The following is an 11,613-nucleotide window of genomic DNA, read 5'->3' as shown; positions in this document are numbered from 1 at the left end:
CGCACACAAAAGCATGTGCTGTGCTCACATTAGCACATTTCTTCGTTTTTGCTGATGTTAAACAAACGATTATCTTTTTCGCTTCTTTCGGTGTGTGTATTTGATGAACTTTTGAGGATGAAACTATTTTCACACACACACACGCGTTCGCGCACTAACACTCACTCACACTCAGGCTGCACACATCGGTCCACGCAGAACGCAGAATTGCTTCCTTTTTTTTTGTGTTTCCTTTTTTGTTTTAGGTGGACCTTGCTAAACGAAGAAGTGGAAGAAGAACACGAAGGGAAAGGGCTCAATAATGGCGGTTGTTTTCGGTGCCTGGTTGGGTTGATAGATGATTTTCAAGCACTTTTTGGCAGGAGTTTTGGGTCGCGAAAACTGAGGGGGAAGAGCAAGGGGGATGCTAAATGGAAAACAGAAAAAGGATAAGAAAATGGAAAAGGGGGGGGGGGGGGGGGGAGGGTCTTATACGATGTCCTGTTGATTGTGGAGTGATATGATGGGAGGGTGGTAAATTCCACCACCAAATCAATCGTGCCGATCGTTTGTCGGTGCCGGGGGTGTAGTGTGTGAAGGGGTTGATTGAAGTGCGGTTTTAATCGGACAATGTTACACACACACACGCACACATTTTTATTTTAAAGAGACCATTTTTTTACACCCCCTGACCCTCCCATACTGGGTCCTTACTGGGAGGGTAAAGGAAAAGATGGGAAATTATGTATTTTTTAATACAAATAAATCACACACACACACACATCTATAAAAGGCACGATCACACTTTTTTAAACAAAGCACACTTTAACACATTCACACACGATCGTCTCGTACGATCGGTTTTATTTTGTTCCGAATGGAAGCAAATTATTTTGATGTTTAATTTTTGGTTTTCAGGTCACATAACTTCTGTTTTGTTCTGGTGCTTTGCTTCAGGTTCTCGCGCTGTGGCGCCACCACCATCACACACCGTACACCACAACTCCACACACAAAGCACACACCACACGTTTGCGATAATGAAATGACTTAGGCACACACTTGCAGCGACTTCGCGTGAAAAGCCGCGGTGGGTGGAGAGGTTTTTATTTTCTTTCCCACGCACACTTTTGGCACCGTTTTCCTTTAGGTTTTGTGTGTGTCCTTTCGTGCTAACTCGTCACGTCACTCGTCCCAGCTAGTGCGCCTGATTACAGCTGTTTTGACACACAGAGGATTCCCGAGAACAACACGAGCGCAACTTTGCGTGTTGGGGCACGGTACCGGTGTAAAAGCAAGTGCATGCATATACCCAGCAGAGGGCGCACCGGAATGTTGCTGATGCAAAGGGTTTGCTTGATGCGGGGAAAATGCTGCTTGTTCCTGTTATAAGTACCTCTCGCGATTGTATCAGGATCCAGGAAGGAAAATAAAGTAAACAAAACGCTCACACACGCATACAGTTGGGGCGTTAATTTTTTTTTTGTTGTTTCGTTTCTAAACACACACACACACGCACACACACTGTCCGCCACGCGTTACTCCCACTGGACAGGGAGTGATGAGTGATGCGTTAATTCTTTACAACGTTCTACCTTCAACTGAAGCACACCGACCGAACGCTACACTCGCCAAGCCCGGTTCGATCGATGCTGCTGCTGCGGGAGTAGCACCATCGTAGTGTGAGTGTGTATTGCGCTTGCTCGCTCTGCCTGACGCACGCTAAGCCATGGGGAGCGCTGCGCTGAGCCCGGCTTCATTGTACAGGTTTTGGCTCATTCGCTCTCGCTCTCGCGTACACTCTCTTTCTCTCTTTGGCTCGCTCTACCACTCAACAACACATTCCTGTGTCTCAGGTGTCTCACTCACGCCCCCTCCTAGAACGAGCTTACATTCTCGCTATCTCTCTCTCTCTCTCTCTCTCTCGTTCTTACGCACTACATAAGCTACCTAGAGATATACGCATGAGTGGCTTTTTCCGTATTGAAGCACCGGTCCATCCCGGGGATAGACGTGCGTGCGTGCGGATGTGTGTGTGTATGTGTGCATTAATGTTTTTTTTTAATTCTCCCTATACAGACCAACCTGCGATCATCTTCCCAAAGTAAGCAATTCTTGTGGGCATCGCGCATTTAGGAAAGGAACACACACACACACATGCATGCTAAAATATGCTGGATACCCCTGGTACGTGGTCTCTCCCTTCCCCGAACTATCTCATCCTGTTTCCTGTTTTCCCCCCCCCCCCCTCCACCCTTCAATCGAGCACTTTTGTGACAAATGACGTTTTCTTTAAAGCCTCCCGAGAATCGGGTAACGAGGAACAGGCATTGGGGAATCCGAAAACGTACCGATGCAGATACCAGCATTGCTCGGGGAATGTTTGGGAACGTTTGGAGCCTTTTGCGACAGCAAAAACACAAGTACCACTTTGTTTACAAGAGGACCTCACCGGGATGATTGGAGAACACCCAACAACGGTAGACAGCTGTGGAGAGAGCTCTAGATTCTACCAAGTCAATTCGCACGACCCAGACAGTTCCGTCCAATATGTGCGTACCGTTAGTATAAAGCTTTCGGTTTTGATATGTCCAAACGTCAGATCGTCCTTGTGCAATACTTCTCGGAGAGTAGCCTGACGAGTCACCCATTCTTAATTTTCCAGCTCGGTAGTTGATGTGCGTAGAAAAATAGAAATCTTGGCAGTTTCTGGCCGGATATCATATTCCCCGTATTGCCCCGTACTGCACCCTAGCGAAATCCTCTCCCCCCTCCATGTCGTTTGGAGCTACCAAGGAGGAGTGAAATTTTAGAACATTGCTTTGCTGTATCTCCCGAACCGAAAGACAATATAAAAAAAAAACAAAGAAGAAGGTACACAACCTACCGAAGAAGCAGACAAAAGGCAACAAAAATGTTCAATTCAGCAAAAATAGTTAAAGGCAACAAAGCAGTTATGCCTGCCTGCTCTACCGCCATGACAGTGGTGCGGCCGCAGTCTTCTTAAACACCCTTTTTTTTGTCGGTTGTTGTTGCCCGCTTCCCACCCTTTTATGTAGCAGTTCGCGCATCATAAACAGCGCATATCCATTCAGCAGAACTAATGCATTCTTGGGTTGCTGCTGCCACTACGGAGCAGAGTCTTTGCTAGGTGTACCCAGGCTCTCGATACATCTATAGGTGTGTATGTACCTGGCGTTGCTTTTTTTCTTCTGTTGTTGGTTTCGGTTTGGTTGATGCAGTTAAAACAGAAACTGCAGAAAACCCTAATTATTCGATGAAACGATGCTCATTCAGCTTCCCTAGAGGAACCGCCGCTACTACATGTACCCTACCAGCGCAGTACCCACGATGTCAGGAGGATTCCATTGAAACGATTTTCCGACCAGATTCCGGCCGGATTGAGTTTTGACTCAATGGAAACGCACTTGGGAGGGAGAGTCCACAGCGCAAGGGCACATTTCTGGTACGGCAGGGAAGGCCACCCATCCGTGTATACGTGAGGGGGGGAGAGGTTTGGTTCTGGTGCGTTCTTGAACACTCCGGTACAAGGAGCTGAAGGTTTCCTTGGAGCAGCGGCCAGCGAAAAAAAAAAAAAAGATGGCGCAAGAGAACCCGTACGCGTGTACAGGTGTACAGAGCATATAACGCCATCCACGCAAAAGCTGACGTTTTCATCCAGAGCAGTACAGAATGTGCGCACGCTTGCTCCATTCTCTCGCGCCACTACTGTATGTGTGCGTGCGTGTGTGCTGCCCATTTCAATGTCCACTCTCGTATGACCGAACCGTTTTGTTGATCGTCTCGCTCCTTAGGTACCTCACGCAACCGCGAAACCCTTCAGCCAACGGTTAAGCGCACGCAGCGATCGATTCCTTTCCCGTTGTGCAGCGTGAGCAACATACACAGTGTTTGCTAGTGTACGTACTACACGCTACACACACACACACACATACACACGCACGCACACCCTACATAGCTCAGTCAGAGGTACAGTCCACGATGGTGGCCTTTTGCGGTTTGAAGGCTAAGGCTAAGTGGCCCCCCGTATAGACGCGCAGTGCTACGGTTTGCCGTTGCGTATAGTGTGTGCCTCGCCTAGCTGGACGAAGTCTGCGTGTGTGTGTGCATGGCGGCAGACGGAACAGGTTTTATGTTTCTGCAACAGCGTCACGATGCCACCGGTTGACATTGGGGGCAGTACCGTGTGGGGTTGCAGCGTATACCGCAACGCCCCGGAATCGTGAGCGCGCGGGTGTGCAGATTTTTCAGTGTCACGCGCACTTACACAGCCTAACCTTCGTCCCGGTGGCAGACAGCAACGGCGCAAGGCAAACGATGGAACTTGGAGGCTCGTTCCCCACTCAGCGGCTTGTGCCGGTACGGTGAGGCGACTACACTGCCGCACGTGGTACTCGTGCTAACGTGCGCAACTTTGGATCAAACATTTTTGGAACCCGAAGCCGAAAACTCCAGCCAGGTGATGGTTTACGAGCTGCAGAAGAACCGGACCTAACTGATACTTCTTGTTGCATGCCATCAACACTCATTTTCAACATTCCCCAACAGCAGATGCACCGTGTATCCTTGGCAACCAAAAAAACTGCATCTTTTCTGCCATAGCTTTCAAGATGGCAGAAGCGGGTTGGATTGCACCTGCAGGTACATTAGCAAGAACTTACCACCGTACAGATCCATCACCGTTATCATGCGAAGTGGCGAGATGCTCTGCATACGTCCAGCAGGGGAAGTCTGATGTAATTCGGTGGAGATCTGGATCTAAACCACTACTAACAGACCCGAGAACGAATCGTCGTGTCCGAACATGACAGGCGTAACTGTGACATCAATATAGGTAGAAGGCAATCGGCTCTAGCATCCACCATGAGAAGCTATCAGCAAGCACACTTTCAAGGCAACTGGTGAGATGCTGTCCTTGCAGTTAAGTGGCAAATAAACTAATCTACATCACACGTCTGGTGCTTCGAGCACTGCCTACCACACCGAAGCCCGTCCAGCACTATCTGCTACACATCGGTTGCACCAATTAAGCAAGCTAAGCTCGCCGGTGATTTGTGTGGACACAGAAAGCAGCTTAAGAAATGCTCGGATATTCAGCACGGGCTAAATCCTATCCACCCGGTTCAGGAGGTTTTATCAGTTCGTTTGCCGCAGTTATTAATACCGGGCTTGTTTACATCGTCCCGTACCACCGATTAACGTCTGGTTCGCTGTACCGTAAAGAGAAGCAAAAGGTTCTCCTCTTCTCCGATCGGCTCAGAATTTAACGAGCTGCTATTCAGGCTGAATTAATGTGACGCTGCCGATGGCTTCACCTGGCAGGACCGGTACAGCGAAACCCGTTTTTTTTTTCCTGCATGGGGACACAAAACACCCGTTAGCGGCTGGTGCTAGGAATCAGCGATCGGAAGGAAGATGACCTGGAGTGAGCTAGATTTAATCATAATTAAAAGCAGCGGCCAGCCAAAACCAAAAAAAAAAAACGAAGAGAAACCCTCATCCACTCCAGCTAGTTATCGTGTTCGTAATTTGTACGCATTATTGTTTGATTTTAATTAAATCAAATCAGCATTATATTAGCCGCTCGGGGTTTGCTGGTTTTGACGCTGGTGCGCAAATGGCCGCCGCAATTTGTTCGCTTTATGATTATTCGTTTACGAGCGTTTGATTGATTTTTATTTAATCGGAACATCATCTCCCTTCGCCCGCTTTTCGTTGCCGCGGTGCGTACAGCCACGATGTGTCACTCGAATGTACACGGGATTGGCTATTTGCATTGGCGCCTCGTAGTTGTCGCTTTGCTTTCGCCACCACCAATTTCTGGCGATGGTCCCGGGGTGGAATGGTGCACACCGTAAAAGCATCAAACTATGGCACCGATGCGATAAAATGTGTCGTAAAAATGGGCAACCGGTGCGGTAACAGTTCGGTTCTAATGAGACGTTGCCGACTGGTTTTCGCTGTGCATGGTGCATCAAACCGTATACAGGAAGAATGTATAGGAGAGAGGGGCTAATAGTGTTGCGTTCGCCTGTGTCATGTGGGAATCGGGAACCTAGATCGGTAGAAAATCGATCCGCCCTTTTCGTTCCCATGGCAGGGAGTCGGGAGTCTTAAAATCTGGGCATAATTCATTAATTCCATCATTGTTCCCGGTAGGGTCGTTTTTCGTTGTTGGAACGCTGGATGGCTAATCAAAGTTGCACCAATTGGATCACAGCTGGCCGATCGCAGTGGCGCAGTATCTGGGGCGCGGTACCTTAATTTCTACCGCAACCGATCATCAGCAATAACTCTTCCGCTTCTTGATCCCTTTTTTCGTTGTTGCTGAAAGGTGTCCTTCCAGCTCTGTTCTCTCTATTCCTCGAGCCGGATCACTGCGTTGACGGTGAAGAATTGTCACGGGTTCGAGGATATCGAGCCGTACCCAGAGATCCTTAAACTGAAAGCTCCACGCGCATTCTTTTGGCAACCGAAACAAGATGCCTTGCAGCGGAAAGCATCAAAAGACGAAGAAGGAAAAGAAAATCATCCCCTTGAAAAGGATAACTGCAGCAGGAACAAAGGATCCAGGATGTTCGCTTCCTGTCCAGCCATTGACGCGTCCATTTATTTGCCATTTAAAACCAACAAGTTGAGCGTGAGGATGTGCGCAAGGGTTTCGCAAGGATGCAAAAAGGATGCACGCGGTGTACGCGAAAATTGGCAAGCAAACATATGGTGCACCTGCCGCACAACCGGGTAAACCGGTTTTTATTTACTTGAAGTCACGCTCAGCACGGCACGCTAAAACCGAAGACTACAACTGACAGCTACAATTGTGCGGTGAGGCGAGAGAACAGCATTAGCGGAGATGTAATAAAATAAGAATTGTACAGGAGCGAGAGCCGATAGGACGATTAAAATTAGAACTAAATAAACGCCCAGAAGTAGACAAATAGACGTGCCCGATAGACGGTGCAACGGATGCGGATTTTTCGGGCAAACGATATTTTAGGACACATTCCCCTAGACCCTAGCTACCCAGATTTAGCTACCAAACAAAACAAAAAATCGATGAAAAAACGGTCCGTTCACTCGCTTCCGCTCCGTTGTGTCGTGCAAAGGACCTAATAAAACATCGATCCGAAGTCTAAGAAGATGGTGGGCGAAAGCATGGAAAGAAAACCGAAAGACTCCGTAGATGCCGTAGCATAGTAGGTGTACGGGATGCGTTAATGTTCTCACCGACCGTCAAAGCACCGTCAGCGTGGAATGGATTCGATCGGCTTTTGATCCGTGGTACCTATGCGTGGGTTTGCGTACGTCTCAAACATCCTTAATTTCCCAAAACCCGTATACAGCAGCGTTGAAGGACCCAAAAAAAGGTCAATGTTTGTCTGCTTTTACCTGCGTTTTGCTTCAGCCATGCTGGTGGATTATCTTGTTTAACCTCACTTTTGTGTTGAATGCGATTAAAGTTAGCGTATGGTGTATGAGAAGAAATCAGACCGTCCTTAGAGTCCTTAGAGGCTTTCAGTTTTGCTCTTCTGCTTCTTCGCACTGTTAATATTTGCACTTTATATTCGCATATCCGCAACAGGACCCAAGCGGTGCGAAGGAGGGAGGAATCTACTGGGAACCAGAAATACAATTCCCGGCACAGCTCTTCGCTGCCGGGTCCTGGGAAACGAAATCCGATCGGCAGATAAAGCACTGCGCTGCAGTTCCGGTTTCGGGTGGCAGTCCCGTTTCCTGGACGGAATCCATTTCCCACTCTTCGAGTGCTTTGGTGCTGAGATCGGGCGTTTACGGTGGTAAGAAGGAGAGATACGCCATTCTATCAATTCCATCCGATGGGTGGGATGTAAAACTTTACTGCCCATGCTGATGCCTCGGGAGGTTTAAGTGTGCTGTCATCCAGGGCACCAAGCTGCCCGGAGTGAAAGAGATGACACCCAGCCGAGTGCTTGTCAAACGAGTTCCCGATGTCGCTTTTGTCGTTTTGGATATAATTTACTGCCAGTAAAAACAGGCTCCAAGAACTATTGCCGGTTTAGGCCGGCAGTGGACAACAGACCCGGAGGGGGAGTCATAAAACAGAGAAACAGCGTTACGGAGGAGAATGGTCCAGATTGACCTGCACGGTAAAGTAGTGCGGAGGCGTCACCGGAGAGCTTTCTTTGCGGGGCATTCGGACAGAGTAGAGGTCGAGTACATTTAACCATTCTCCGCAATAAACATTGACGTTCGTTTAGAACACACGTTCTCGTTGTTTTTTGTGCAGCAACATCGTGTGGTATCGCGCAATAGGTCATTCGCCCAACCGTCGTACCGTGGCGAACTTGAGAAAGTGACCGAGACCGAGATTTTGCCGAGTCCGGTACAATTAGTTCTGGTTCGCCGAATTCTTCCAACGCGGGCCACCGGAGCTCTGCCATATCTCTTGCTCAGTCAACTGCTCCCAACATTATCTCCAATGTTTCTTCAATTCTAGCCAGCAGCGCACACACACACATGTGTGTGTGTGTGTGTGTGTGTGTGGAGGAGTGCGCATTAGTAGTAGCAGCAGTAACCATCGTGGCTCGTGGGGTGATTAGAGCCTTAGGTGGAAGAGATCCGAGTTAATTAAGGTGCATAAATAACATGGCTAAATTGTGGCACAGGCATCACACAACTCCTCCACCGTTCTGTTGGCCCCAGATTTTGCTTCCAGACTGCCGGTTGCATTCTGCTGATACTGGTATCGTCAGAGGACCGGTTTTTGGGTGGAACCGGTCGGTTGATTTTTCGGTTTTCGGAGTGCCAACGCTCGCGGTGCCCGCTGGCCTGGAGGATAACCATGTACAAGATGGCGAAATACGCAGTCGGACACAGCAAACGGGAAGCAAAACCTTCGGGTGAACGGTACATTTCGATTTCGATGAAAATTACCTCATACACACGGAGCCGTACGATGGCTGCTGATGGACGGTTGGCTGTAACGATGTAAGATCGATTAGGAAGCGAGGGAACACACCACATTCGAAATGATGACCAGCGCTCCCAGAGTCCCCACGTACCTACGAACTACCTTTGGTGCCTTTGGCTCCAGACGCTTTGGGGTGTTGCGTGTTGCGTTGAAACAAGTTTTTCATTATCTCCCGTTTTGTGTTCCTACTCTGATGTCTGATCATCTTCACTGCGGTGCGTTCCCTCTGGTAATGATGATGTTTAGAAAATTGATCGAACATCATATCTTGCGTGTCTAGGTGTGTATGTGCGCCTTCCATATGGAAGCAGTGGTAGATTTTGGTTTTATACACTTCTCTAACGCCATGATAATATCTCCCGAGCCGATTTGATCGCTCAGAATTCCCCTGAGGCACCTAGAGCCCTGGATCACCAGGAACCGCATGTCAAGTGCTTTACCGTTTTCCCGGCAGCTTCCCCGAACTTCCAGCTGCACTTCGTTAGCCAGTTCAGTAAGTTCCCCCCACCGCTTCCCGTCCGGCCGGGCAACTGCGACCGCTGCACACACCGCTGCTAGAAGTTCAAGGACCCGATGACGACGGCGATCCCGGGGTCTTGTTGGCCGGCGGCCCCAAAGAGCGTGTGCTTCATTATCATAATTAGCTTCACCGCGTACAGCGCTCGGTTCGAATTTCGAGCACTGCCGGCTCGCACATCCCAAAGCCCACAGGGTCCACACGTAACCGGGGAGGAGCGGAAGGATGGGGCGAGTTGAAGATGGCGGAATGGTTGAATGAGGGTTATTAGGGACGCCTTCCGCTTCCCGTACCATCCGCGTGCCTCCGGGATTGGTGATGGACGGGCATAGAATTATGGGCAATATTTCGTTTGCGTTTGCGTTTGCGGACGGTGATTAGATAACGACGACGGAACGATCTACCATTTTTACGGTCACCGCCATCCGGAGCCATGATCCTTTGGTCAGGGCAACGCGCACTGTGTCTTTCTGGCTCTGCTGGTTGGCAAGCAAGCACGCAACACGCGAGGTTAATTGGTCCTGTGGCAGACGGTGGCCTTCGGAATTCTAAAGAAACGCTGCGACAGTCTGGTGATGCGTCTGCTTGAAAGGCCAATAATTATGAGATGTTTCGAGAGGTAATGCAGGACATAAGATGATGGTTTATTCGAGCAGTATTTTTTATTGTTTCTAATTGAAAGTTTTAGCGTGAGATGTTGTTTAGGATTTATATTATGGTTTTAATGTGCTTTGAATACTAATCTGAAACTGCTCGAATCTGCTCGAATCTTTCACAAATAACAGATAAAAACTGCTACAACCTTTTTCTACGAACGATATCAGCGTTCTTTTCGTACCGAAGCGTGTACAAATCACATTAACAATCACCCCGCATAATTCCCAATGCGCCCCCCCCCCCCCCCCCCCCCCATCGTATGTAATAAATAAGTTTATGAGCTTGAAAGATTAGTAGAGGTCGTTGGTTTACTGACACTAACAGGCAAAGCTCCTGCTCGCATACCAGTTCGGCAGAAGCATACACACATACACACACGCTAAGTCTTTTCCAGAATCCTCCTCTCTCGCCTCCTACCGTGGGCTTTTCCTGTCGGAACCTCGTCGAACCTTTGTGGTACACGGCGCTGCCCATAGCTCCCAAATGTGAGTGCAGTGTTAGAGGAGGATTGGGGTCTTGAGCGAGCGAGATCGAGTGGGGGAAGCGATAGAAGTAAGCAGTGCAAGAAAAATATATGTTTTCCACCATCAGCAGCAGCAGCAGCAGCAGCCTGGCAGCAGGATTGGTGCGAGCGTCTCGATAATAGAAGGCATAACATTTGGCTATCGGCCATATGTTACCCCGCGCATTCAGCCACTGCTCTTTCTATTCTTCTGTTCTACCTTTCTACCCATCTCTCCTCCCCCCTCCCCCCTCTTTCTCTTCTTTCGATCCATCATTAGTCAAACCTTTCAACCTCCCATCCGTCGCTACTTCCGCCCGCCAATGCCTTCCCTGGAGTTGTTTCACTTCACTGGAAATTCTTCGCCCTCCTTCCTTCACCTCCTTTCGCCTCTCTCTCACACACAACACCACCCCTCCCCAAAAAAAAAACCTCATCACACTGTAAGCTGGCCAGAAACGCCAGCAGCGCGATGATAATTCGAGTAATGAAAATACTTACGGTACTTGTGTGTGTACTTTTCCCTCCCTACCCAATGTTCGCGTTGTTGTTGTTGCGCCATTTTTTTCTTTCCCCGATTGAAAAGCCCAACGCCTGATATACATTTTTTTTCTCGCGTCTGTGTTTCTTTATTTTCGGGCGCCTCCTTCTCGTACCCCCCCCCCCCCCCCAAACTCCTTTTCCCCACCACCTTTTCTGCCCCGATTGGAGGGGCGCCTAATGGGGCGAACGATAGGCAATAGAATGGGGATGCCCAACTCTAATCGCCATCTTTTCGTTCGGCCCGGCAAAAGGTTTTTGGGCAGGATTATTGTTGTTTGAAATTTTGTAAGAGAGAAAGAAAAAAAGAGCTTTGTGGTGAGGCAAGGAAGGGAAGGGGGGGGGGGGAGGGGGGTTACGCGGGGTAGGGTGGTAAGAGTAGCGATTTTCGAGAGAGATGATATTATGTTATGATCATCATCCATGCTCCATGCTTGAGCAGATGTTT

The 11,613-nt window shown here is 48.9% G+C and overlaps 1 protein-coding gene across 1 annotated transcript in view; it reads right to left on the bottom strand.

The window, feature by feature from the left end:
• The window catches only part of LOC126560789 (5-demethoxyubiquinone hydroxylase, mitochondrial), an 85,818-nt gene that overhangs the window by 33,984 nt on the left and 40,221 nt on the right, over positions 1-11,613 (bottom strand). The window lies entirely within an intron of this gene.

The sequence above is a fragment of the Anopheles maculipalpis genome, chromosome X, assembly GCF_943734695.1.
Source record: "Anopheles maculipalpis chromosome X, idAnoMacuDA_375_x, whole genome shotgun sequence".
NCBI lineage: Eukaryota > Metazoa > Arthropoda > Insecta > Diptera > Culicidae > Anopheles > Anopheles maculipalpis.
This window is presented reverse-complemented; position numbering and strand designations above follow the sequence as displayed.